Raw genomic sequence first — 25,886 nt, 5'->3', positions numbered from 1 at the left:
GAAAGCCAAGATACTTTGGAAAAAAAAAAAAAAACACTAAATGAAGGATCTCTGTGAGTGAGATCCAAGCAGAAAGAACAAGCCATCAAAGAAGAAGGTACCTTTCTCTGAAGGGAGGAGAGAACTTCCACTTTGACTATGACCTTGTCCAAATATGATCACAGTCGGTGAACTCAGAAGGCTTCCATAGCCTTGGCAACTCATGACAAGAGCCTAGGGTGATTTCTGATGCCATAAACAAGAATTTCAATTTGTTAATTCAACAACAGGAGTCACTGTGCACTTACTTCCCATGTAGGATCTCTGTCCTTAATGTGCTGTACATAGTGATTTAATGCTATAACTAGTACTCAAGCAGTATTTTACACTTTATGTTCTGTGTGGGTGCAAACTTGAAATCTTTAATATATACTAAACTGATCTTCTGTATATAAAGATAATTGAAAATGAATCTTGATGTGAATGGAAGGGGAGAGAGAGCAGGGGGTGGGAGGGAAGTTATGGGGATGGGGAAAGCCATTGTAATCCATAAACTGTACTTTGGAAATTATATTTATTAAATAAAAGTTAAAAAAACTAAATAATTATAAAAATGATACAAAAAAGAAAAAAAATCAGAGTTACACAGAGAGATGAAAAGATAGAGAGAGATCTTCCATCCACAGGTTCACTCGCCAAATGGCCACAATGGCTAGGGCTGAACCAGGCTGTGGCCAAAAGTCAGAAGCTTCTTCCAGGTTTCCCAAGTGGGTGCCGGGACTCAAACACTTGGGCCATCCTCTGCTGCTTTCCCAGGTACATTAGCAAGGAGCTGGATTTGGAGTGGAGCAGCCCATATGTGATAGTGGCATCACAAGCAGTGGTTTAACCTGCTACAACTCAACATCATCTTCTTTCAAATTTCTTCCAAATAATCTATAATTTTTAAAATACAAGTAAATATCCCAAGATGCTTTTCTTTCCTTTTCAGAAATAACTTGTGTTTTGGTTCTGAATTATTTTTTAAATCTCTCTTGCAAAGATTATTTAAATAGACATAGATTTAGGAAAATAAACCAAGACTAAAACCTTGGAGCTGAGGACAATTAAATTTACTAATATGCTAATAACTGAAATCTTTAATGCAGAGATTGATAATAAGAATTGATTTCTTTTGACAGTTTTTCAGAAGGATGAAAGGTTATTAAGGGGCCAGCGCTATGGTGCAGTGAGTTAAAACCCTGCATGAAGCCCCGGCATCCCATATGGGCACCAGTTCTAGTCCAGGCTGCTTCTCTTCTGATCGGCTCTCTGCTATGGCCTGGGATAGCAGTAGAAGATGGCCCACGTCCTTGGGCCCTTGCACCCACTTGGGAGACCTGGAAAAAGCTCCTGGCTCCTGGCTTCATATTGGCACAGCTCAGGCGGCTGAGGCCATCTGGGGAGTGAACCGATGGATGGAAGACCTCTCTCTCTGTCTCTACCTCTCTCTGTAACTCTTTCAAAAAAATAAAACATTTTTTTTAAAAAGAAATGTTGTTGAAGTTCAGATTAGTGTCTCCTAAACACTGAGACAGCTGAGGTGGCTGGGAGATATCATCGTGGTGGCAGATATTTCCTCAAATTTTTCTGTTTTATGTTAAATGAGTTGTTGTGTTCAAATAAAGATTCTGGTTTAATTTTGTTCTCCCTTTCTATTTAAAATATAAGAAGAAAATGCTTGTGCTGATTGCCTCCTTTTAATAGTAATTACAAGACAATTTCCTTTGAACAATGTCTGTCTCTTAATCACAAGTAACAGCAGGTACTGGACAATTGATATGCCACACATCTTACTCAGAACAACACTTCCAAAAAGAACTTCACTAAGTAAAATACTAGAGTTCTAAATTAAATGATGCTTTTTTTCTTCTACTTGATTTAACAAATATAGCAAACTAACTGGGAATTAATTCTAGAGTGATACATTCTCATGAAGGTAGCATGGTTTCCATGTGGGTTGGCTTTTGCTAATTAACATTTCTGAAATTCATATTTCCAGAAGTGTATAGGGCAAAAGAAAATAGTGCTTTTTCATAATAAGAGAATATTACTGCTTCCTTAGGCTATTTAATACCCAAAGGTTGAGTTTCTGTTAATCCCAAAGCTATGCTTAAAATGTGATTTTTTTAATCTTCAAAAATGAAACAAAGAAAATAAATAGCTATAGCATGTGACATACAGAATGTTTTGTCAGCTAAATAGCAGATTATTCTGTTTACTAAACTAGCAGAGTTTTTGTTTTGTTTTGTTTTGTAGATTTATGTATTTATTTGAAAATCAGAGTTACACAGAGAGAGAAGGAGAGGCAGGGAGAGGTCTTCCATCTGCTGGTTCACTACCCAGTTGGCTGCAATGGCTGGAGCTGCACCAATCTGAAGCCAGGAGCCAGGGGATTCTTCCAGGTCTCCCACATGGGTGCAGAGGCCCAAGGATTTGGGCCATCTTCTACTGCATTCCCAGGCCATAGCAGAGAGTTGGATTAAAAGTGGAGCAGCCGGCAATCGGACTTGTCCCAAATGGTGGAGTTAGAAATGTGCCAGGGGATTCCAATACAATCCCATCAAGGTGGCATGTACCAATGCCATCTCACTAGTCCAAGTGATCAATTTCAGTTCACAATTGATGGCTTGGATAGGTCTAAGAGTCAAAGGGATCACACAAACAAGACAAGTGTCTGCTAATACTAACTGATAGAATCAAAAAGGGAGAGAAGGATCCAACATGGGAAGTGGGATACACAGCAGACTCATAGAATGGCAGATGTCCTAAACAACACTCTGGCCTCAGAATCAGCCCTTAAGGCATTCGGATCTGGCTGAAGAGCCCTTGAGAGTATTGTAGGCATGGAAAGCCAAGATACCATGGAAAAGAAAAAAAAAAAAAAAGAAGAAGACCTAAATGAAAGATCTCTGTGAGTGAGATCCCAGTGGAAAGAACGGGGCCATCAAAGAAGGAGGTACTTTTCTCTGAAGGGAGGAGAGAACTTCCACTTTGACTGTGACCCTATCGGAATAAGATCAAAGTCAGCAAACTCTAAAGGCTTCCATAGCCCTGGCAACTCATGACTAGAGCCTAGGGAGATTACTGACGCCATGAACAGGAGTGTCAAATTGTTAAGTCAGCAACAGAAGTCACTGTGTACTTACATCCCATGTGGGATCTGTCCTTAATGTGTTGTCTAATGTGCAGTGATGCTATAACTAGTACTGAAACAGTATTTTTACACTTTGTGTTTCTGCGTGGGTACAAACTGATGAGATCTTTACTAATTATATACTGAATCGATCTTCTGTATATAAAGATAATTGGAAATGAAAAAAAAACTTGGTTTTAAATTGGAAATGGCATAGAAACTTAATCAATTTTTAAAAAATATCATGTAGGATCTCTGTCTTTAATGAGCTGTACACTCTTATTTAATGCTATAACTAGTACTCCAACAGTATTTTTTTTTTTACTTTGTGTTGCTATATGGGGGCAAACTGTTGAAATCTTTACCTAATATATACTAAACTGATCTTTTGTATATAAAGATAATTGAAAATGAATCATGATGTGATTGGAAGGGGAGAGGGAGCTGGAAAGGGGAGGGTTGTGGGTGGGAGGGAAGTTTTGGGAGGGGGGAAGCCATTGTAATCCATAAGCTGTACTTTGGAAATTTATATTCATTAAATAAAAGTTTAATAATAATAAAAAAAAAAGAATGGAGCAGCCGGAACTCAAACTGGTGCCCATGTGGGATGCTGACACTGAAGGCAGCTGCTTTACCTGCTATGTCACAGTGCCGGACCCAAGAAGAGATTTTAAAATATGATCCTAAGACTCCAAACTGAGGAAAAATTGTATGAAAAATATGTGCTTTATCCTCATTTATTATTAGGAAAATTTTAATGTAAGTTTATATTAGACAACATTTTTATTCATTTTAGAACAAAATATAGAATATGCTAATAGATTATTTTGCAACTGATCACAACTAAGCACTCTAAACTAGACTTAAAAACTTTGGAATATTGATTTTTAATATCAATTGTAACTTTGAAAGCACCTATTCCTTCCTATTCCTTTAATCAGCATTCTCAATTTGATCTCATGGACAATAATTTTCTGTCAATATATTTTAATATACCTTATAATATACACAGGAAAACTGTTGAGAAAGAAGGGCTGGAAAAAGAGGAGGCAAGATAGGAACTCACAAGCAGCACAAGTTTATTCAAAGAAGTAAACCAGAGAAGGGACCAATACCAATGTGCACACCAGACAAACATGGCAAAGAGCACAAATTCTTTTGCAGGCTAGGTTTCTATAGCATAAGGCAGCTGACAGTTGTAAGGGAGAGGGCCTATTCTGTAAGGGACTAAGCTAGCTAAAAGAGAGTGAAGTTGGGGTAGGAAGGAAGTATGGAAACGTACTTCCTCGGTGCATTATCAGGAAAATGAATCAGAAGCAGAGCAGCCAATATTATAGCTTTGTAGTATGCCTCGATGTCAGGTGTTGCAATGCTTCCAATTTGATCGTTTTTGTTCAATATCACCTTGGCTATACTGGGTCTTTTGTGATTCCATATGAATTTTAGGATTGCCTTTTCTAATTCTATGTAAACTGTCATTACTATTTTGAAAGGGATTGAATTGAATCCATAGATTGTGTTGGGTGGTATAGACATTGTAATGATATTTATTCTTCCAATCCATGAGCAAAGAATATCTTTCTTTTTGTGTGTGTGTCCTTAATGTTTCCTTTCACCAATTTATGATAATGTTCATGTTAGAGATCTTTCATTCTTTGGTTAAATTTATTTAAGTGTTTTTATTTTTTGATGTTGTGAATGGCATTTGTCTTTCAGTAAGTTCATCATAAGCACATAAAACTACTATTTTTGGTAGTTTATTTTGTATCATGCAACTTTATTGAATTGGTTTACTAATTCTAATAACTTTTTAATGGAGTGTTTAAATTTCTCCATGTGCAACTTTAGATCTGGGACAAGACAAGGATGTCCACTTTTACCACTTTTATTCAATATACTATGGGGAGTCTGAGTGAGTGAAACTATGGAGGAAAAAGAAATAGAGTACATCAAAATTGGAAAAGGGAAAGTCAACACATAACTTTTATATATGCACGCTTTTTAAAAGGTTTACCTTTTTTAAATGCAGAACAATAGAGAGAGATGGAGGGACAGGGAGAGAAAGATCCAAAAGGCCATAATAGCCAGTGCTGTGTCTGGCTAAAACCAGAACAAGCCAGGTCTCCCACATAAGTGACAGAGTACCAGGTACCTGGTTAATCCATTTCCACCCTCTTAGGCTGATTAGTAGGAAGCTGGATTGGCAGTTGAAGAATCAGGATTTGAACTAGCAATCCATTATGGGATGCTGGCGCTTCAGCTTAACATGGTGTGTCACAATGCTGGCACCTATATAAGTATAGCGTTAATAATTCAATAAAGAGAAGTTAAATGATTCATTTTGCCCCAATTAAATTTGCTTTTAGCAAAACGAGTCATTTATCACATGAATTGGGTAAAATGGCACATTAATCAATAATTAATTCTGAATAATCAGAGTCAAAGCAATCAAAATTATAAGTTAAAAATAGTACAATTGAAAAAAATGGAAGTTTATCAGTATTTTTGAACTACATTTTATGGTTTTTTTTTTTCATTTTTAAAAAATATAGTAACAGAGAGATACGGAGAGAAGGGGAGAGAAAAGAGTTAGAGAGAGATTGTTCATCCCCCAAATTGCAGCAATGGACAGGGCCATGCCAGACGGATGTTAGGAGTCAGAAGCTTCTTTGAGTCTCCCACAGGGGCACAGCTGCCCAGGGACTCAGGCTATCTTCTGCTGCCTTCCCAGGCACATAAGCAGAGGGCTAGATTGGAAATGGAGCAGCTAATACTTCAACCAGTGCCCACATGGAATGCCGGCACTGCAGGCCCTGTCTTAACCTGCTATGCCACATGCCAGCTTCCAACCACACTTTTTAAATGGAGAATATAGAAGTTGACATCATGACACAGCTGGTTATGCCACCAATGTTGACTCTGGAATGCCATATTGGAAAGATGGTTTCAGCCCTGGCTCTGCCACTTTGAAACAGCTTCCTGCTAGTGAACCTAAGAAAGTAGCAGATGAGGGTCCAAGTATGTAGATTCCTGCCAGTCACTTGGGAAACTCAGGTGGAGTTCCTGGGTCCTGGCTTCTGCTTGGCTCAGCCCTGGCTGACGCAAGCATTTGGAGAGTGAATCAGTGAACAGAAGATGTTTATCTCTCTCTGTCTCTCAGTCTCTCTCTCTCTCTCTCTCTCTGCCTCTCTCTCTCTCTGTGTCTCTCATTCTCTGACATTCCACCTTTTCAATAATAAATACATGTTTATAAATAAATAAATGGGGCTGGTGCTGTGGAGTAGTAGGCCGGGCCTTTGCCTGTGGCTCCAACAACCCATATGGACACTGGTTCAAGTCCCAGCTGCTCCTCTTCTGATCCAGCTCTCTGCTATGGTGTGGTAAAGCAATAGAAGAAGGCCCAAGTTCTCATGTCCCTACATCCCTTTAGGAGACCCAGGAGAAGCTCCTGGCTCTTGGTTTCAGATGCCCCAGCTCTGGCCATTGTGGCCATTTGGATAATGAATCAATGGATGGAAGACCTTTCTTTTTGTCACTTCCTCTCCCTTTCGGTAACTCTCTCTCTCAAATAAATAAATAAAGTCTTTAAAAATAAACATGGAAAATATTATTAATTGAATTCTCAATCATTTATATACATAGAGACAAAGAAATGAAAGAAATGGAAAGTTATCTTCAGGTAAAATACACAGTAAACATCATTCATATGAACTAAATAGATGTTATCATAATTTTTAGTTACTATTTATTTGCTTTCTTTTCTCTGTAATTGATTAGTTGTATTGTCATACAGAAATCTGTGGGATTGGATGTTTCACAGGCTGATCAATTAATACAGAGAAACCAGGAAGCAATTACTCTTCATTCTGTATATATGAATTGTATTTTTAAAATGACATATTTATAACCTCTATTCTACATCAAATTTTAAATTATTTAAAATGTAATCTTTCATATTTGCTGTACTTAAAAAAGGAAAATACACAGTAATGTAGTTGTTTACATGGAAACATATTCAAGGCTCTAGAAAATTAAATTAAAAAGTATACACACATAGGCACACATACACAAATTTACTAATTTAACTTTATTTTTTACATGATAACCATAAATGAAGCCTGATATTTAGCTTTATTACATCTAAAAATTAACAACCACTTCATTGCATTCAACATTTCAAAACTAATAAAAAATAGAACTTTTTCTTTCATTGTAATTAAAGTTGGAGCAAGAATCATTAAGTCTTTTCAAATTTTTCTAGAAAATCCTCTGTAACGATTATCTACAATGTTTTAGATGAAATAATATCAATGCAAGAAATGAAACTGTGAAAACGAATACTTCAGAAGATACTGAAAAAATTTTTGGAATGCTTGATGCTGCCCCATTATTCATAATAATCTAAGTTTAACATTGAATTAAAAGCACAAATTAGACATTAAATTTCTTTCTTTATTTAATTTTTGAAATGTTCAATTTAAAACTTACTGAAATCACACATTTTAGAAAGTATTAATAATTTAAAACTTTTATTTTTTTATTTTTAGGGTGCAAATTGGCATATTGTTAATTCTGATAATTCTCTTCCTTCATGCTTCATGTATTCATAGATTTAACCATCATGGACCATATATTAAATGGGTATTACAATACTTTTGCCTGGGTACTTTGTATTTTATCTCCTTCGCCCTGTAGTCTATTTCAAACAAAATGATTAAATTACCCATATCTTCTCCCTATTTCGAATTGATTATGCTATTACTCAAAATAATGTGATTCTCTCAAAATATAAAGTACAGAAAGAAAAAAAAAACAATATGGAAGTATTTTTTGAGAATGAACGTTTTGCAGCTAGCTAAGTCTTATATTCTGATAGTTTCATTAAATAGCAAATTAATTTATCGTATTAAAATTGAGTGTAAATCAAGAACAGTTTTCTTTGATATTGCCACTTGAGATAACTAAAATTGACACTACATTTTAATGTAGATATCTATTTGAAATAATTTCTGATTGATATTATGTTCAAAATGTAATTAAAAAGAACTAAATACTCCAGTCTATCAATTAAAGGAAGAGCCTATCATGATTAGAATCATGAAGATTTAGGAGTACATCAACCAAAGAATAACAATGTTAAAAGCAAAACACAACACAATCCAACTATAGTTTATACATAATATACATTTTCTATGAAATTCTGAAGATTCTCATATAAAAGTAGTCATTAACATTTCATAATAACTACATTTCACATTATAATATTAAATTAAAACATTGTGGTAGCTAGTTTTATAATTTTTTTAAAGATTTACTTATTTATCCAAAAGTCAGAGTTACACAGAGTGAGAAGGAGAGGCAGAGAGAGAGAGAGAGGTCTTCCATCCATTGGTCAACTCCCCAGTTGGCCTCAATGGCCGGAGCTGTGCTGATGCAAAGCCAGGAGCCAGGAGGTTCTTCTAGGTTCTTTCACGTGGGTACAGCGGCCCAAGGACTAGAGCCACCCTCTACTGCTTTCCCAGGACACAGCAGAGAGCTGGCTCGGAAGTGGAGCAGCCGGGTTTTGGGTTTTGAACCGACGCCCATAAGGGATGCCAGCATTGCAGGTGGTGGCTTTACCCACTATGCCACAGCACAGGCCCCGGTAACTAATTTTATACACATTAAATCATGTTTTACATGTTTTACAGGTTGCATATTTGAATAAAAGCTCATGTAAAGAATGATCTTAAATTTCCATAGCCCTGGCAACTCATGACTAGAGCCTAGGGAGATTACTGACGCCATGAACAGGAGGGTCAAATTGTTAAGTCAGCAACAGAAGTCACTGTGTACTTACATCCCATGTGAGATCTGTCCTTAATGTGTTGTCTAATGTGCAGTGATGCTATAACTAGTACTGAAACAGTATTTTTACACTTTGTGTTTCTGCGTGGGTACAAATACAAACTGATGAGATCTTTACTAAATATATACTGAATCGATCTTCTGTATATAAAGATAATTGGAAATGAAAAAAAACTGGTGTTAAATTGGAAATGGCATAGAAAATTAATTAATTTTTTAAAAAAATATTATGTAGGATCTCTGTCTTTAATGTGCTGTACACTGTTATTTAATGCTATAACTAGTACTCCAACAGTATTTTTTTTCACTTTGTGTTGCTATATGGGTCAAACTGTTGAAATCGTTACCTAATATATACTAAACTGATCTTCTGTATATAAAGAAAATTGAAAATGAATCATGATGTGATTGGAAGGGGAGAGGGAGCGGGAAAGGGGAGGGTTGTGGGTGGGAGGGAAGTTTTGGGAGGGGGAAACCATTGTAACCCATAAGCTGCACTTTGGAAATTTATATTCATTAAATAAAAGTTTAATAAAAAAAAAGAATGATCTTAAATTTAACCTTCTCACTAATTCACATAATTCCTGATCTTATACCTTCATATCATTGATCATGTTATTACCTATAAATCCATGTTCTTTTGTTCTTTATTTTCTTTTAATATGATAGACATTTTCCTCTTTTCTTTAAACAAGTAAATGATGCTTGAGAAATATATATCTATATATATATACACATTATATGAATAATTGTTTTAAAATCTCATTTGTCTTCTATCTGTGGTTCAATTTTTATTTTTCCTTTTTTACTTCTTTCTTGAAACAGATATTGAGGTCACAAAGTGAGGGATTCATAACAATGAACATAATGTGGTGTGATTCAGTGACTCAATATGTATAGCTGTATCCCAGTTTATATTACCTTTATACAACTTTTCTACTCTATCAATATATTAGCATACTTAAATAACAAAAAATGTGATAATTTATCTTCCTGGGTCTGACTTATTTCATTTAGCATCATAGTCTCTGGTTCTATCAATTATTTTGCAAATGTCAGGATTTCATTCTTTTTATCAACATATAACATGGATATATGCACTCCTGTGTTTATAGCTGCTCAATTCACAATAGAAAAGATATGGAATCAATCTACAGAGATGTCCATCACTGATGATTGGATAAACAAAATATTGTATATTACACAATGGAATATTACTCATTTTTGGTTACTTTTTTTTTAAAATTTCTCTCTCAAAAATGTAATGTTATATCATACAAGTTGAGTTGGGGCTCAGTGTTGTGGTGTAGCAGGTTAAGCCACTCCCTGCAAGCCTGGCATCCCATGCAGACACTTGTTTGGTTCCATGCTGATCAGCTTCCAATCCAGCTCCCTGCTAATGTGCCTGGGAAAGTAGCAGAAGATGGCCTAAGTACTAGGGCCCTTGCCACCCATGTGGGAGACCTGGGTGTACTTCCAGCTTTCTGGCTTAAGCCTGGCCAGTCCCAACCATTGTGGTCATTTGAAAAGTGAATCCACAGATAGAAGCTCTCTCTAGATCTCTCTCTCCTTGCTCTGTTAACTCTGTCTTTCAAATAAATATTTTTTTACAAAAAGCAACTTAAGCTGAAATCTATGTTAACAAAATATTTATTGTATTAAGTTTACTTGTTGATGAAATTTCTTCCTTTACCAATTTAAACACTGTTACTTAAGGGTAAAAAGTGGCATGTTTATATAGAAATCTAGCAAATTCATTTTAATTTTCTTTAATTTTAAAAATAAAATAAATCTCTATTGCCTGTAGAATTAAAACAAGTGAATGAATAGAATCAAAATAATAGTAAAGGCATCAACAATTATAGTGTGAATATTCTGGAATAGTTAGAAGATTTTAAGGTTTTACTGGAAAATCAAATTTTAGGAGCCGGAAACAGACCTGTTTAATGGGCCAAACACTTCATAAAGGTTCCCTTTTATATCTTTCCCTTAGGTGATTCTAGCCAGAGATCTGAGTGTCCTGTATTAATATACCACATTAATAGAAAAATATGATATTCATAGTGCAGCTTATGTTTTTTACTTTAAATAGACCCTACCTCTTTTATTAGTATGAATGCAATATAAAAACGACTGCTTGAGGCACTCTCTATCATATTAAGGGTAATTCCCAGAGAAGATAAACTTGGAATTAGACTAGCATCGAAGCCAAGATGTATTTAATGTATTTAAATGCCAGGGGATGCCAATGTTTGCTCTGAGGATTATTAATTATAATACTAATCATAATATATTGAGAACATTTTCTGTGCCAGATGACACATTGGATACAATATCATGGTTAATCCACAAAGCCAACCTGCAAGGTAGGTAAGATTACAATAATCCACACTTTATAGGCTATGAATCTAAGGCTTAGATTATTTCATTAGTAATACCCTAATATGTTCCCATGTGTGTTTTTCCTCTGATGTAACATTTATGTTGAAGAGTTTGACTTTTTTGTGATGCATTATGCTTGATATTCTTTCAATAATATTGTGTTACCAATGACTAGAATGCTATTAAAATATACCTAAAATAAATAAATACATGAACAAATTTTAAAATACTCTTGTTCTTTTAAAAAGAAATGGATGCAAACTTACCTTGACAAAGCGTTTTAAAATTTATTTATTTATTTATTTGAAAGGCACATGGATACAAATATAAAGACTGAAACTGATACAAGGGGATTTTTCATCTGCTGGCTCATTCCCTAAGTACTAGCAACAAATGGAGCATGGCTATGCCAAGAGTCAAGTGTCTAGAAGTCAGTGTGGGTCTTCAGTGTGAGTGGCAGAGACTTCGGAACGTGATCCATCACCTGCTACCTCTCAGGATAATATTAGCGGGGAGCTGGAATCAGAAATGAGCTAAAACTGAAATCAGGCACTCCACCTTGACATGCAGACATCTTAACCATTGAGTAAAATGCATGTCCCTTGATAATGATTTCAATGATTCAATGAGAAAATAATCTTATGTTTAAAATCACTAAACTGTTGTTTCTGTTCATACTGTAAGACCCCCGACAGGTGCCTCACACTTTTACCGACCCCAGAAACACGAATTCCAGTCCAATCGCTGCAAAGTGCATGAGGAAGTTTATTACATCTGCGCAGATGGGCCAACTCTAAGCACAACAACACCCTCTGGTGGAGTGCGAGAAGAGAGGCCCCGATCATCAACCGCTCAGAGTATTTAAGGATTAAAACCACAACATTAGCATATCTCCATAGCATTACAGAAAGTCACAAGATAAACCGCAGCATGACAAATACATCACAAGGTAAAGGGTTTTTCCAGGGTGAGGGGACAAAAAACCTTGAGCAAGCATAAACACGGGGTCATCATGACCAAAAACTCAACATAGCTCCTAAAATAATTATCACATGCTCCATTATCTCATAAAAGCATTAGCACAATCATCACATGTTACAAGGTCAGCTAAAGTCTAGTTATCTTAAACAAAATGCATTTTGCAAGCCAAAGCATTTTGCACAGAAGCAAAATATGCAGTTAGCTCAAGCGACTTCATTTTAACCCCATCCTGCCTCAATTTCACACATACATAGATCTAAGTATGTCTGTGCCCGTGTTTATTCATGTATCTGCCTTCACATCTACACTGATGTCCATATGGACATGTATATAAATATATATTTATTCATCATTTACCACCAAATAACAAAAGTAGCATCATCATTGTGCATCAAAATTTCAAAAAAATTGGGGCAATACTTGAAGAATTTTGAATCAACATGATGATTAAAAAAGAATTTCATATCAATCGATTTTGCTTTCATATATGATAATATCAATCAGATGTTATCAATAAATCTATTATAAAATTCCATGTAATATTACAAAAATATTTTAAAGTCTTTTGTTAGGTGCAACAGTGTATGTGTGTACATGCATATGCAGAGTTGTGTGTGTATGAGAGAGACAGAGTGAATGAGTGACTGCATGTACTTGAGTGTATTCATTTTGGAATTTTAATGTCAGAAATAAGAATTACACCTTTAAAATATTTAGCTAGAAACACGCATTGTGGAGCAGTGGGTTAAGCCACTAGCTTCAATGCCTGCATCCCACTGGGGGCTGGATGGAGTCCTGGCTGCTCCTCTTCTGATCCAGCACCCTGTTAATGTGCTTACAAAGGCAGAAGAAGATGACTCAAGTACTTCGGTCCCTGCCACACATATGGGAGACCTGGATAGACCTTCTAGCTCCTGGCTTCAGCCTAACCCAGCCCTGTTTGTTGTGGCCATTTGGGGAGTGAACTAGTAGCAGGAAGATTCTCTCTCTCTCTCTCTCTCTCTCTGTGTTTCAAGAAAATAAATAAAATCTTAAAAAATACTTTAGCTTACCAGTATAAAATCACACATGAAAAGGTAACCCTCCAGAAAGTCCTTCTTGAAGGTATTTTTAATTTTTACGTTATTCTCTTTTTTAGTTTTTTAAGATTTATTTTATTTATTTGAAAGACAGAGTTACAGAGAGATAGAGACAGAGAGGGAGGTCTTTCATGCTCTGGTTCACTCCCCAAATGGCTGCAATGGCTGGAGCTGCACAGATCCAAAGCAAGGAGCCAGGAGCTTCTTCCAGGTCTCTCACATGAGTGCAGGGAACCAAGTACTTGGGCAGTCTTCTACTGCCTTCCCAGGCCATAGCAGAGAACTGGATTTGAAGTGGAGCAGCCAGGACTAGAACCGGCATCCATATGGGATGCTGGCATTTCAGGCCAGGGCTTTTACCCGCTGTACCACAGTGCCAGCACCCATTATTCTCTTTGATCAGCTGCCATAATAATCAAAGTAAATCTTTTAGACTTTTGGTTAAAAATTAATTTCCTCTTGAAGACTCATGTCTTAAATAGCAAAATTAAGTCCTCATCAAAAATTGTGACTTTAGATGTGAATAAAGTAGGGGATTCTTAAATTGTTACATGTGATGAGTAATTTTATGCATCAGCTTGACTGACCTAAGGGATGCCCAGATAATATGTAAAGCATTACTTTTTAGCATATCTGTAAGAATGTTTCTGGAAGAGATTACCATTTGAATTGCTGGAATAAATATAGAAGATTGTCCTTGCCAAACAGTAAGGATTAATGGAATGAACAGACAAAGGGCAGATAACTCTGTGTTGTGTTTCTGCTGGAATGTGCATCCTGTCCTGCTTTGGGACATCAGCACTCCTTGTTCTTCAGACTGGAACTTATACCATTGACTCCCCTCTTTCTCAGGCCTTTGGTTTTCAAGTGTAACTAGATGACCAGCTTCTACAGTGAATCCTGAAACTTCTCATTTCTTTATTCATAGGTTCCAATCCCTCATAATAAGTCTCTCTCTATACATCTAGATATATTATGTGGATTCTACACTTCTAGAGCTTTTCATCTGTAGGTTTACTGTTCCTTGCTCAACATGCTCTAAAACTGTGGATTGTGAGTTCATGTGCAGTCTGCCTTTTCAAGTGGAAAACTGGTAGGACTGGGTTGAGGGTTTGTCCGTACAGAACTAGTCCATCTTTCACAAATATCTTAAGTCTTCTTGTTTTCAGCCAGTGCCATGACTCACTAGGCTAATCCTACGCCTGTGGCTCCGGCACTCTGGGTTCTAACCCCAGTCGGGACGCCTGTTCTGTCCCGGTTGCTCCTCTTCCAGTCCAGCTCTCTGCTGTGGCCTGGGAGTGCAGTGGAGGATGGCCCAAGTGCTTGGGCCCTGCACCCGCATGGGAGACCAGGAGGAAGCACCTGGCTCCTGGCTTTGGATCGGCTCAGCATGCCAGCCGTGGCGGCCATTAGGGGGTGAACCAACGGAAGGAAGGCCTTTCTCTTTGACTCTCTCTCACTGTCTAACTCTGCCTGTCAAAAAAAAAAAAGAAAGAAAAAAAGTCTTCTTGTTCTGAAACAAATTTGGTTAAGAGTTATGGGCAAGGATGTATTTTGCTGTTGTTGTTTGGAGATTTCTGGATCATGGTATTTAGTGAAAAATTTTATGATGTTCAACATAGTAGTAATTAGTTATAGCAATAAATTACTTTGCATTTTGCAAAATGATTTAATGCTTCCCTTGTTGCTAGGTAAATGTGTATTTCCTAAATCTAATCTTAGGTGCAGCTTTTCTGTGATTTTAGTCTCAAATCTTAAATATTTCACATTTTTCCCTTAAAGGTGTACATAGGGTAAATTGTATTTCTTCTAATAGACTTTGTAGCTTAATATTTTTAAAGCACAACATGAACGAGATAGCATCTATAATTTTTCTATGAATATTACACTTTCTATTACATAGCAGTATGCAGATATTAATGCATACATGCATATATATATGTAAATATATGTGTATATATATACATATATATATATACATATTTAGAGAGACAGAGAGAAATAATTAAGCTCACCATAACCTGGTGCTTTTGAGAGATCAGAGATATTTAAGTGATTTCTATGAGTTCCATGTATTTTCTGCTTCTATTCTCCACAGCAAAAAGTCAGTCCCAATACAAATGTAGCATCAGCATCGTCATAATTTCCTACAGAGAATACACTGAAACTGAGAACTTCCTGAATCTTTTACTTAAATAAAGCTTTTGGTTATTATCTAAAGCTTCATATCACTAAGTCTCCTCAGGTTTCCATCATCTTTCAAGTCTCACCTTCCTTCTTTTCCTTCATTCAAATCTGGGACATGGTCTTACCACCAGTCAACACTTTTTTTTCACCTCAAAGCATAAATTTCTATGCCCAAACCATTCTCAGAATATTTTCAAAACAAACACAATTTCTTGGGGAGGACTCTATGACAAATGCTTCTGGGAAAGTATTTTCCATTTTGCTGCAAATGTGTGTACAACTATATTTTTTTCTGTTCTGCCTTTTTGTTCTTCCTAAGACAAAAGAAAGGGAAGCTCAGTTAGATTAAGGTCACTGTGGGTGGCAAATTTCAATTTAAATCAATATTGTATTTCATCAGGTGGTATTCTCAGGCTGATGTAATCCCTTTTTTTCTATGAGGCCTGATTCATCTCATGTCACTCTGCTGGTGACATTAGAAATTGGATAGTAAAAATATTTTTATTAGCTGCATATTCTTCTGAGACAGAGCAGTAGACAAATGAAGGAGGCCTTTCCTCATTAGCATGTGGATTGTAACCATAAAACATGTGGCACATATCTAAATAATCGGGTTAGTAAGTCTCTGCATCTGAATTTGGGCTCATGTTACAAGATGAGATTAATATTTGCTCCAATTAAGTCAATCTAAATTTCCCAGGGTAATTTTTCACTTGAAGGAGAGGTATGAGTAATCAATTTCTGTCCATCCAATTGAAGATATCATTTTAATTTTGGTTGGAACATATGAGTCCCTAAATCTCTTTAATTTAGAATAAAAATACAGAATTGTCCTTCACCCTGGGCAATTTCTTAAAGTAGGTGTTTTAAAAAATACAAAACCTCCTTCACCCATTGTCACATGGACATGGCTTTCTGAGAATGAAATTGCTTTTCTAGAGGTCAGTTTAACTAAATGTTTTACGTCTGAGACAAGAAAAAGAAAAGAAATTGAAAACTGTAGTTTTTTTATCAACAGTGTTACATATGCCACCAAACATAATGGAGAAATAAATATTCCCTACATGAGCCTCTGTTTTTTTAAAGAATAAGAAATGATTCTATCATATTTGCATTTTATATTCTGAGTAAAATGTTATGGTTTGTGGTCAGCAAGTGTCCTTTTAAAGGTGTCATTGTCAGAGCAAATTAATTCATGGCTTACACTATGCACTGTCAGCATCTATTGTTATCCCTTTTTCTTCTTTGCTGTCATTCAGATTAATAACATAAGTGGTGCTATATGCTTACAGCTTTCTTCCCTTGTCATTTGACTCAGAATCTCCTTTGCACAAGTAATTTTTCTTCAACACATTTAAATATACTGCAATGTATCTCTGTTTAGTTGAAAGTGCTTTACAATCATTTCTTTTCTGACTACTCATATTAAAACTAATTTAATAGTCCTCTTCACATTGTAGGTTTTTTATTCCCTAAACACTTCATTGAAGAATGAATCTGAGATCTACATTCATTTCTGGTCATTGTTTGAGAGTAAAATTATTATAACGTTGTTTATGGCGTCTTTTAATGTGAACACTTTATTAAGAATATTAAATCACTGACACAAATCAATTTACTTTTTTTTAAGTCTTGTGTTTATGAAATTTTTGCCAGCTGCTTATGAAAATAATCCATGCAATATGAATCTATGTGCAAAAGAGAGAAAACAGCAGAGCAGCAAATTATTTTATATTCACTCATACGTGCATCAGATGATGTTTGTTTAAAGCTAAAATGTGTAGGTGTTAGGTACAAAAGACATTCAGTGCTTGTTCCACCCAACAAAGAAATATCAGAAATGTTGATCATTTACACTCATAAGCCAGGTCGCTGGCAAAGCAAGACATAATTTCTGGAAAATGTTCAGACTACACTTGAATTTTGAAGATGCTGATAAATATTTAAAAGCATAAATCAAAAACCACTTTAGCTTTCCAAGCAAATTATAATTTTTCCTTAAAGACCTAGGTTGAAAATGTTCTGCCACTAGGCTTCAAGTTCATGCCAGTGTGGCTATTGCTGTAATCCAGATGCTATAAAACAGCTGCTGCAACCACTCAGAATCCAACATGCTGTGAGCAACCACAGCTAATTTCATACTTTCCCTACCCCAATGAAGCCTGCAACATACAGCCTTTCTGTGTACAAACTAACTTCCAGGGCAGCTCTTCGCATTAGTAGAAAGAGTCTTGGAATATAGATGTTAGTCTGCTGTCCCTTGTGATGTGGTAAAAATAGGAAGAAAGTAGTGAATGGATGTTGAGAGTCAGTAGACAATCACGATAGCCAGCATCACTGATAAGCAAGTCACTTATGTTGTTCTTATTTCATGTTACATGGGGTGTTGCAGTATTTCAGGCTCAGGACCTGGATGAGAATTACATTTTCTTAACCTCTTTTCATTACTTTCTTCAACTTTGAATGAAGTCTCTTTCTTCAGGGAGGGAAGTGAAAATGAATATCAAGCTATTGGAGGGAGTTGGGTAAGACATTTAATCCTTACAGATCAGTTTATGCCACAAGGAGCCTAAGAGTTCTAGCTTTCCCAAAGTGAGAAAATTCTAAGGGGCTCATGGACCACTTGTAAATCCCTCTCTCTGACAACTGTATTTTGCGGCTGGACCTCCAAGTGTTGTCTCTTACTTTTATACATTATATATATATATATATATATATGTGTGTGTGTGTGTGTGTGTATGTATATATATGTGTATATATATATATATATATATATATATATATATAAAATTTGGCTTAGTATGCAGAAAGTGTGACTTGCTGCCATCAGAGGTAATGGGATTCACTTGTGAGACTATACAGCACTAACAGAGTCTCTCTCCCCCTCCCCCCATTCTCTCTCTCTCACTCCTTTACTCCCTACCTCCTTCTCTCTCTCTCTCTCTCTCTCTCTCTCTCACTCTCTCTTTTTTCTTAACTACCTTCAATACTGACTTTGAAGAATAATTGGCATTGAAAGTTTCAACTGAAAAAAGCCTGACTAAATTTTGGCTGGGAACACCCATACTCAAGTCTTTGGATGATAATGCAATCCTAACTGGCATCACTGCTGCCTTGTGGTGGACCCCGCCCAAGCCACACCCAAACTGATGACCAACATGCACTGGGAGGCATCAGATGTGCAATGTTTTAAGAGGCTAAGTTTGTGGCGATTTGTTTTTTCAGAAATATAAAATGAATATGTGCAGGTGTGGAGAATTGCAAATACAACAGAAAACGGGACAATTCCAGAAGAGAAAATCTTCAGGAGAGCCTGCTGTCTTAGCAGACTAAGTAAATAAGTTGCAGTAAGTAAATATTATATAATACTCCAGTTTAGTACATTGCAGATTGCACACCCTAACCTTGTCCCAATTTTCTATTCTCAAGGTAAGATGATGTGAAATATTTTGTAACAGCAGTGAAAAGAGTAATGGCTTGTTCTTTGTCTTTAAAGAACATAGAATCATTTAGTGGCAATAGAGATCTAAGTTTGAATACTACAGAAAAAATTAATGCACTAATATTGACCCTATAATGATTTTTCTTTCTGTAATTTAAGTTAATTTAATATACAGTTTAATGAAGGATTTAATCTGTAGTGTTAGAAATGAGTGAGAATTAAATTTTTAAAACATGAAAATACATACTAAAAAGATACAACTGCATTAGAAAATATTTGTGAATATTAAAAATAATAACTAGAATATGTTGAAAGTATAATTCACCCATATTAATAGTTCAAATCTGAAGAAAAATTTAAAAATGTTTGCATCATTCCTACTTAATAGATGAAGAAAGTGAGATTAAGAAAAGTTATTAAGTGACTTGCCTGAGATCAAACAACTTATAATTGGAAATGCATTATTAAACTCTGAAGCTGATTATCTACACTACAGAAGGCTGCCTCTCTGTTTAGATAACATGCACCCAATTATTCTTCCTGAGCATTCTGTATTTCTGAATAGTCTGAAGAAATTGCACACAAGAAAAATTACTTGATGATGTAATTCATAGTTTTTCTAAACTTAAAGAATTAAAACACAAATACCCTATGTTCCAGGAAATATGTTTTTAAATGGAATGTATAATGCATTTAGTGTTACACAATTATAATACTGCATTTTATAGTAAAATATGTTAAAATATCATATTTAGAATACACAAAAAAGAGTTTCAAATCTGCAATAAGTATTAAATTACATTAAGGAAGTAAAAACTAAGTAAAATAGTAGCTATTTAGCACATTGTACTGAATCTATGAATTTAAAATGAATTTTAAATGGTCAGCACTAAGTAAAAGTGTGGGCAGCATGTCCAGTTTTTTGATGATGATACTGTTGTTAGTTATGCATTTTATAATTTTGTTTTCATGATTCTGTCCTCATGGAGTACAACCTGTTATGATAATCAGTTTCTCAACCTTATTTGAGCAATGTAGGCCTTGATAACAGAGCACTTGCTATTAAAGGAGCTGGAGTTCACCAAAAACACTGCTGATTTTTTTTTTTTTTTGGCTACATAAATGTGTAACAATTAATTGTTTCCAAAATTTGTAGAAAATACTAAAGATATTTTAAAGATTGTTTTATATTCCACAGGGGTAATTCAATACAGAAACAGGTGAGTGAAATGGTTTCATTATCAGACACACTGAAACCGCATGAAAGTTGTTCACATTTTTATTAAGTGGCATTGGATGAAGCCCATTTGTGTAATTAAGGTAGTGGATAAAATGCACATGCATGAAAATTTGAGAATATTGTTGGTAAAAAAGCAACTACATATACATATATAGAATATTTGTGGGGAAATTAGTTACATGATGGAACCCCAGGGGAAGTAAGGTGGGCGGAATCCAAAGTTGTTTACCACTAAAACTGATTGGCTGCGCAACATCAGGGGAGGTAACAAAACTAGTAACAAGTGTATAGACATATGGCTAGTCCTATAGAAAGCCCCCCGTAAGGTGAAATTTTAAGTGATTGGTTGGTCCTTAGCCCTGCCCCAATGACTCTGCAGTTTTGTGCTATAAAAGGTTCTGTTTCTCAGGAAGTAAATGAGTCCTTGCTAGACTTGGCTCCCCGCTGCGTCTGATTGTCTCCGGGATCGGGAGGCTGGGGAACGGGCGAGCTGCGCACTCACCTTTCCTCGGACCCAGTCCATCCTTGTACGGGTGGACTAAGACCCAGCATCTGGCGCCCAACGTGGGGCTCAAGCAGTAACTTTTCGGCCGAGGCCAAGCGGTCTCTCAGGGTAAGTGAAACTCTAGTATGGGTAATGCAGTTTCGTCCATTATGGACTGGGCCTTAAAGGCCTTACAGGACTTGGGAGAGCCCAGAGACTCAGAGGAAGATGGCGGGGAAAGAGAATGGGCTAAGTTTGATCACGAATGCAGAGAGCCTGTTGAGGCACGAACTGTTGAGGTAAAAATGAAAGTAAAAGTCGTCACGCCTAGCCCATCCACCCTAGAAGGGCTGGGACCACCCCCATACCTCCCCGGGGCAGAAGTGGCCTCCCCCTGTGTAGAGCCAGGGAGGGAGCTTTGTGATCTGGGCACTTATGATTGCCCAGGAGGGGAGAGGAGAAATGAGGCGACCTTTGCGGAAGCTTATCCGGTGGACATAAAGCAGCATAGGGAAGTGAACTCTGGGCCAGGGAACCTGCTGCCTCAGGCCTACCCTGTTAATTTAGCTCCAGGCAGCAACAGAGCTCTGGAGTGGTATCCCTGGGAAGGGAAGGACTTAAAGGAGCTTCGCAAGGCAGTGGTGGAAGACGGGCCAAATTCCCCCTGGGCCCAAACTCTGCTACAACACATAGCTTATCAACCATGTGTCCCCGAGGGCTGGTTGGAGGTGGTCAAGGCAGTCCCCGCGAGTTTCCAGTTCATAAAGTGGTGTGCCTTCTTTAAGGAGGAGTGCCAGGTGAGAGCCGAAGCTAACAAAACAGCCCAGCCAGCTATCCCTATTACATATGCTATGCTGGCTGGGATGGGGGAAGGGTTCTCTACGGGGATCCAGCAAGCTGTGCTACCTGCTCCGTACCATGAACAAGTGAGGCAGGCAGGACTTAATGCCTGGTACAAGCTGGATGAGGGGCCCACAGAATCTCCCATCGCAGGGGTGCGACAAAAGCTGGGAAAGTCATTGCCAGATTTTGTAGCTAGGGTCGAACACAGTCTCCGTCGTAAGTTGCCAGCTGGGGACCTTTGGGATCAGTTTGTTAAAATGCTGGTTTGGGAAGGAATGAATGCTGATCATCGGAAGGCCTGCACTGGCCTGAGGGAGGCTCATAAATCCCCAGAGGCAGTTAAAACTAAGGTGGAGCCTTCAGGTGTGGCGGCAACCCCTAAAAGCCCAACACTGCCTCAACGCACTGCGCCTCCAATTCCGCCCATGTGGCCACCCCTTTATGGTTATTCCCCTCCCTTGAATCGCCCGCCGCCATCTTGTAAACAGCTTGCCTACCCAACCCCATGGCCAGTCCTGCTAGGCCCCGACGTGCACAGTCTTCCCTGTAGATGGGGGACTACGGCCTTTCTCTGCACTCTCTTCCAGTCAGTGTAGCCTGTTGCACCCGTGCAGGCCACAGCCAGATACTCTAGGGAGACTAGTTCTTGGGCTGCTTTTTTCCTCTCCATTTACAATTCAATGCTGTCCTCACTAGGAGGGGGAAGAAAAAATGCCTTTGGCTACCACTGGCCTTATCTAAAGGAACAAAAACCTTCATCCATTAACCCTTTCCAACCTAATGAGTCTTTATTTGCAGTTAATAAGACTTTTTCTCCAGCACTACTGAAGTCTCTCATTCCCTGCTGCTTTGTTTCAGATGTGTTTCCCTGTCCTAAGCAACGGGCTCCTATGCTGATGACCAGCTCTTTTCTGTGCAGCTGTAGTTAACTTATCTGAGAGTTTGCACGTGTCTTGAAGGTTTCGTGTTTTATTGGATTTGTCTGTCTTTAATGTTTGAGTGATTACCTAACTCTGATCAGATCTACCCCACAGCTTTGATTAAAATACTCAGGTTATACATGCTAGTTTTTGGCTGAGTGGTTTGACTCTCTAACAGTTTAAATTCTCAAATGGAGTCTAACAACTTTGGGACTTCCAGTAGGATCCCTGGAACTCTCAAAGGATGGGACTTTAAATTTGTTAAAGTAACAACTGTTTGAGTCTATTCAAATTATGCAGTGTATTAAAATATTGTAAATGATGTCAGACCTATGTTGTATTCATGTTTTTGCTTTCCAGCTAAGGTGGTCTTATAAGTTTTTACATGTCCTTAATATGCTTTCTCTTTTTAACAGTGTCTGCTTAATGGGTTACTCTGCCATTTCTATTCAATAACAAAAAACATAAAATTCATGTTCTGTCAAGGTAATCTATTGTGTACTCTACTGTCTCTGTTAAGTTCAAACTGATGAAAAGCATTGCTAAATACCTTTATGATTAGATCTGGTCTAAAAGTGTTAAGATCATCCTGTCTAATAAAGGGCTATCATTTCAGGAATTCTATTCTAACCAGATACTCTAAGTTCTCTTGGCACTTTTAACAAACTTTCTAAAAATCAAAGTTCTAAATTCTCTAAACTTTTGGTATCTTCAAAAGGGCCCCTGGAGATATCAAAAGATATACAGAGATAATAACCAATTGGGATGTTTAAAAGTGCTGCCAAGATGTAAAACGATTCAGCGCTCTACTAAAATTCCTCACAACCCACAGGAACAGGCTATGGTAGAAAAAAAAAAATCAATGCCTCAAAAAACAGTTATTAAAACAAAAAGGGGGAGTGGCTACCCCCCATCTACAGTTACATAAGGCCTTGTTTACTATCAATATTTTAGATTTTTCGAAAGGGTCAAGGGAGTCAAGGTTCCAAAAACATTGGGGACATTTAACCACTAAACCTCAGATGCTCGTTAGATTCAGTTGGGAAGAGGATTTGGCTGTGTGTTCCCCATAGGGGAGTTGACTCCAATTTGAATACCGGCCAGAAATATCAGGCCTATGCCTGATGCAAGTAACAACCCACCCAGGGAGCAGTTTGCCCCTGAGGGAGATCCCCTTGTCTTTCCTCTTCCAGAAACGGATGGAGATCCAGAGGCAGGTGATGATGTGGACGCTACTCTTCACTGTGATCCTGAAGTGCCCAGCCCAGTGACAGGGGATTCGATGACCCAAACGTGATCATCAAAACACTTCAGGAGGACCTGAAAAAGATGAAGAGAACTCCAAGAAAGCCCCTTTTGGACGAGCCTTAATGGACTCTTGCCCTACCTCTTCTCTCTTCTTGGACTGCTTCTTGCCCTGCTTTTAATCCTTGCTATTGGCCCATGCATAACAGCGCATAGAGGCAACAAGGGTAAGACAGGTTGAGGATCATTACCAGAGGCTGCTAGCCACAGAGGGCTATGATCCCCTGAACTGGAGAAGTGTCCCTGGTGCTCTCCACATTGCCAATGACGGGTAAGATTCCGGATGGACCGGAACAACCTAAGACAGGCGGTGGAGAAAGCTCACCACGCTCCCATAATAACAAGTCACGCGACACCCCAAGACGGGTAAAGCACCCAGCGTCCTGCACCAACCTAAGACAGGGCTCATGGCCAAGCTGCCTGGGTTACCAATGACGGGTAAGGGCAAGGACGGCCAGGGGCAACCTAAGACAGGGACCGCGTGCTAAAACAAAAAAGGGGGAATATGTGGGGAAATTAGTTACATGATGGAACCCCAGGGGAAGTAAGGTGGGCGGAATCCAAAGTTGTTTACCACTAAAACTGATTGGCTGCGCAACATCAGGGGAGGTAACAAAACTAGTAACAAGTGTATAGACATATGGCTAGTCCTATAGAAAGCCCCCCGTAAGGTGAAATTTTAAGTGATTGGTTGGTCCTTAGCCCTGCCCCAATGACTCTGCAGTTTTGTGCTATAAAAGGTTCTGTTTCTCAGGAAGTAAATGAGTCCTTGCTAGACTTGGCTCCCCGCTGCGTCTGATTGTCTCCGGGATCGGGAGGCTGGGGAACGGGCGAGCTGCGCACTCACCTTTCCTCGGACCCAGTCCATCCTTGTACGGGTGGACTAAGACCCAGCAAATATTAATCTAAATGTTCTCACAAAAACATTTATATAGTGTAGCAAAATATTATAGCAGAATTACAATTGAAAAATACACTATTTCACTGTTTCTCTAAAGTTTGTCTAAATGGAATAATTAAAATTAGATTCCACACAAATGTTTTAAATAAAAAATTGAATTTATTGCTTCATTAGATGTTATATGAGATCTGAAATATTCGAGATTTTCCTCATCAAAATATTTAACATTTAAGAAAATAAGATAAAATATTGGGGCGGATGGACACTGTGCTGTAATAGATGAAGCCATGCCTGCTGTGCTGGCATCACATATGGTCGCCGGTTCTAATCTCAGCTGCTCCATTATTTATAGTAATCTAAGTTTAACAATGGATTAAAAGATATTAATTTTTTTCCTTTACTGAATTTTTGAAATATTTAATTTAAAAGACTTATTGATGTCACACATTTATCTAAATACATCTTAAAAAAAGATAAAATACTATGGCCCTTGGAATTGAATGTTAGACCATTGTTTATTGTGTAAAGAGAGATTAAATTTTAAGGAAAATCAACATATATAAGAATATCTAACAGAATAGTAAAAATTCCACATAGTCATGGGAAAATCACATTAACTTGTTTTAAAAGATTTGTTTATTTATTTGAAAGGCATAGTTACAGAGGCAAAGGCAGAGAGAGAGAGAGAGAGAGAGAGAGAGAGAGAGGTCTTCCATCCACTGGTTCTCTCTCCAAATGGTTGCAAGGGCTGGAGCTGTGCCGATCTGAAGCCTGGAGCGTCTTCCAGGTGTCCCATGCAGTGCAGGGGCCCAAGGACCTGGACCATCTTCCACAGCTTTCCCAGGCCATAGCAGAGAGCAGGATCGGAAGTGGAGCAGCCAGGACTAGAACTGGCGCCTATATGGGATGCTGGCACTGCGGGCCGCAGCTCTTAACCAGCATCAGCCCCATCAGACTAATTTTAAAACTCTATACCAACTTGATGATAAAACTGAATAACATATACAAGTTTTAAAACTTAATATATTTCCCTTAAGTTTAATTATATTTTGATCAGTCTGAGTTACTTTAAACTGTACCTAGTTTTTCTTTAAACAGGTAATTGATTTTAACTTAGTGAT

Source organism: Lepus europaeus, chromosome 6, assembly GCF_033115175.1.
Source record: "Lepus europaeus isolate LE1 chromosome 6, mLepTim1.pri, whole genome shotgun sequence".
In the NCBI taxonomy this organism is placed as follows: Eukaryota; Metazoa; Chordata; class Mammalia; order Lagomorpha; family Leporidae; genus Lepus; species Lepus europaeus.
Note: the sequence above shows the minus strand (reverse complement) of the source record.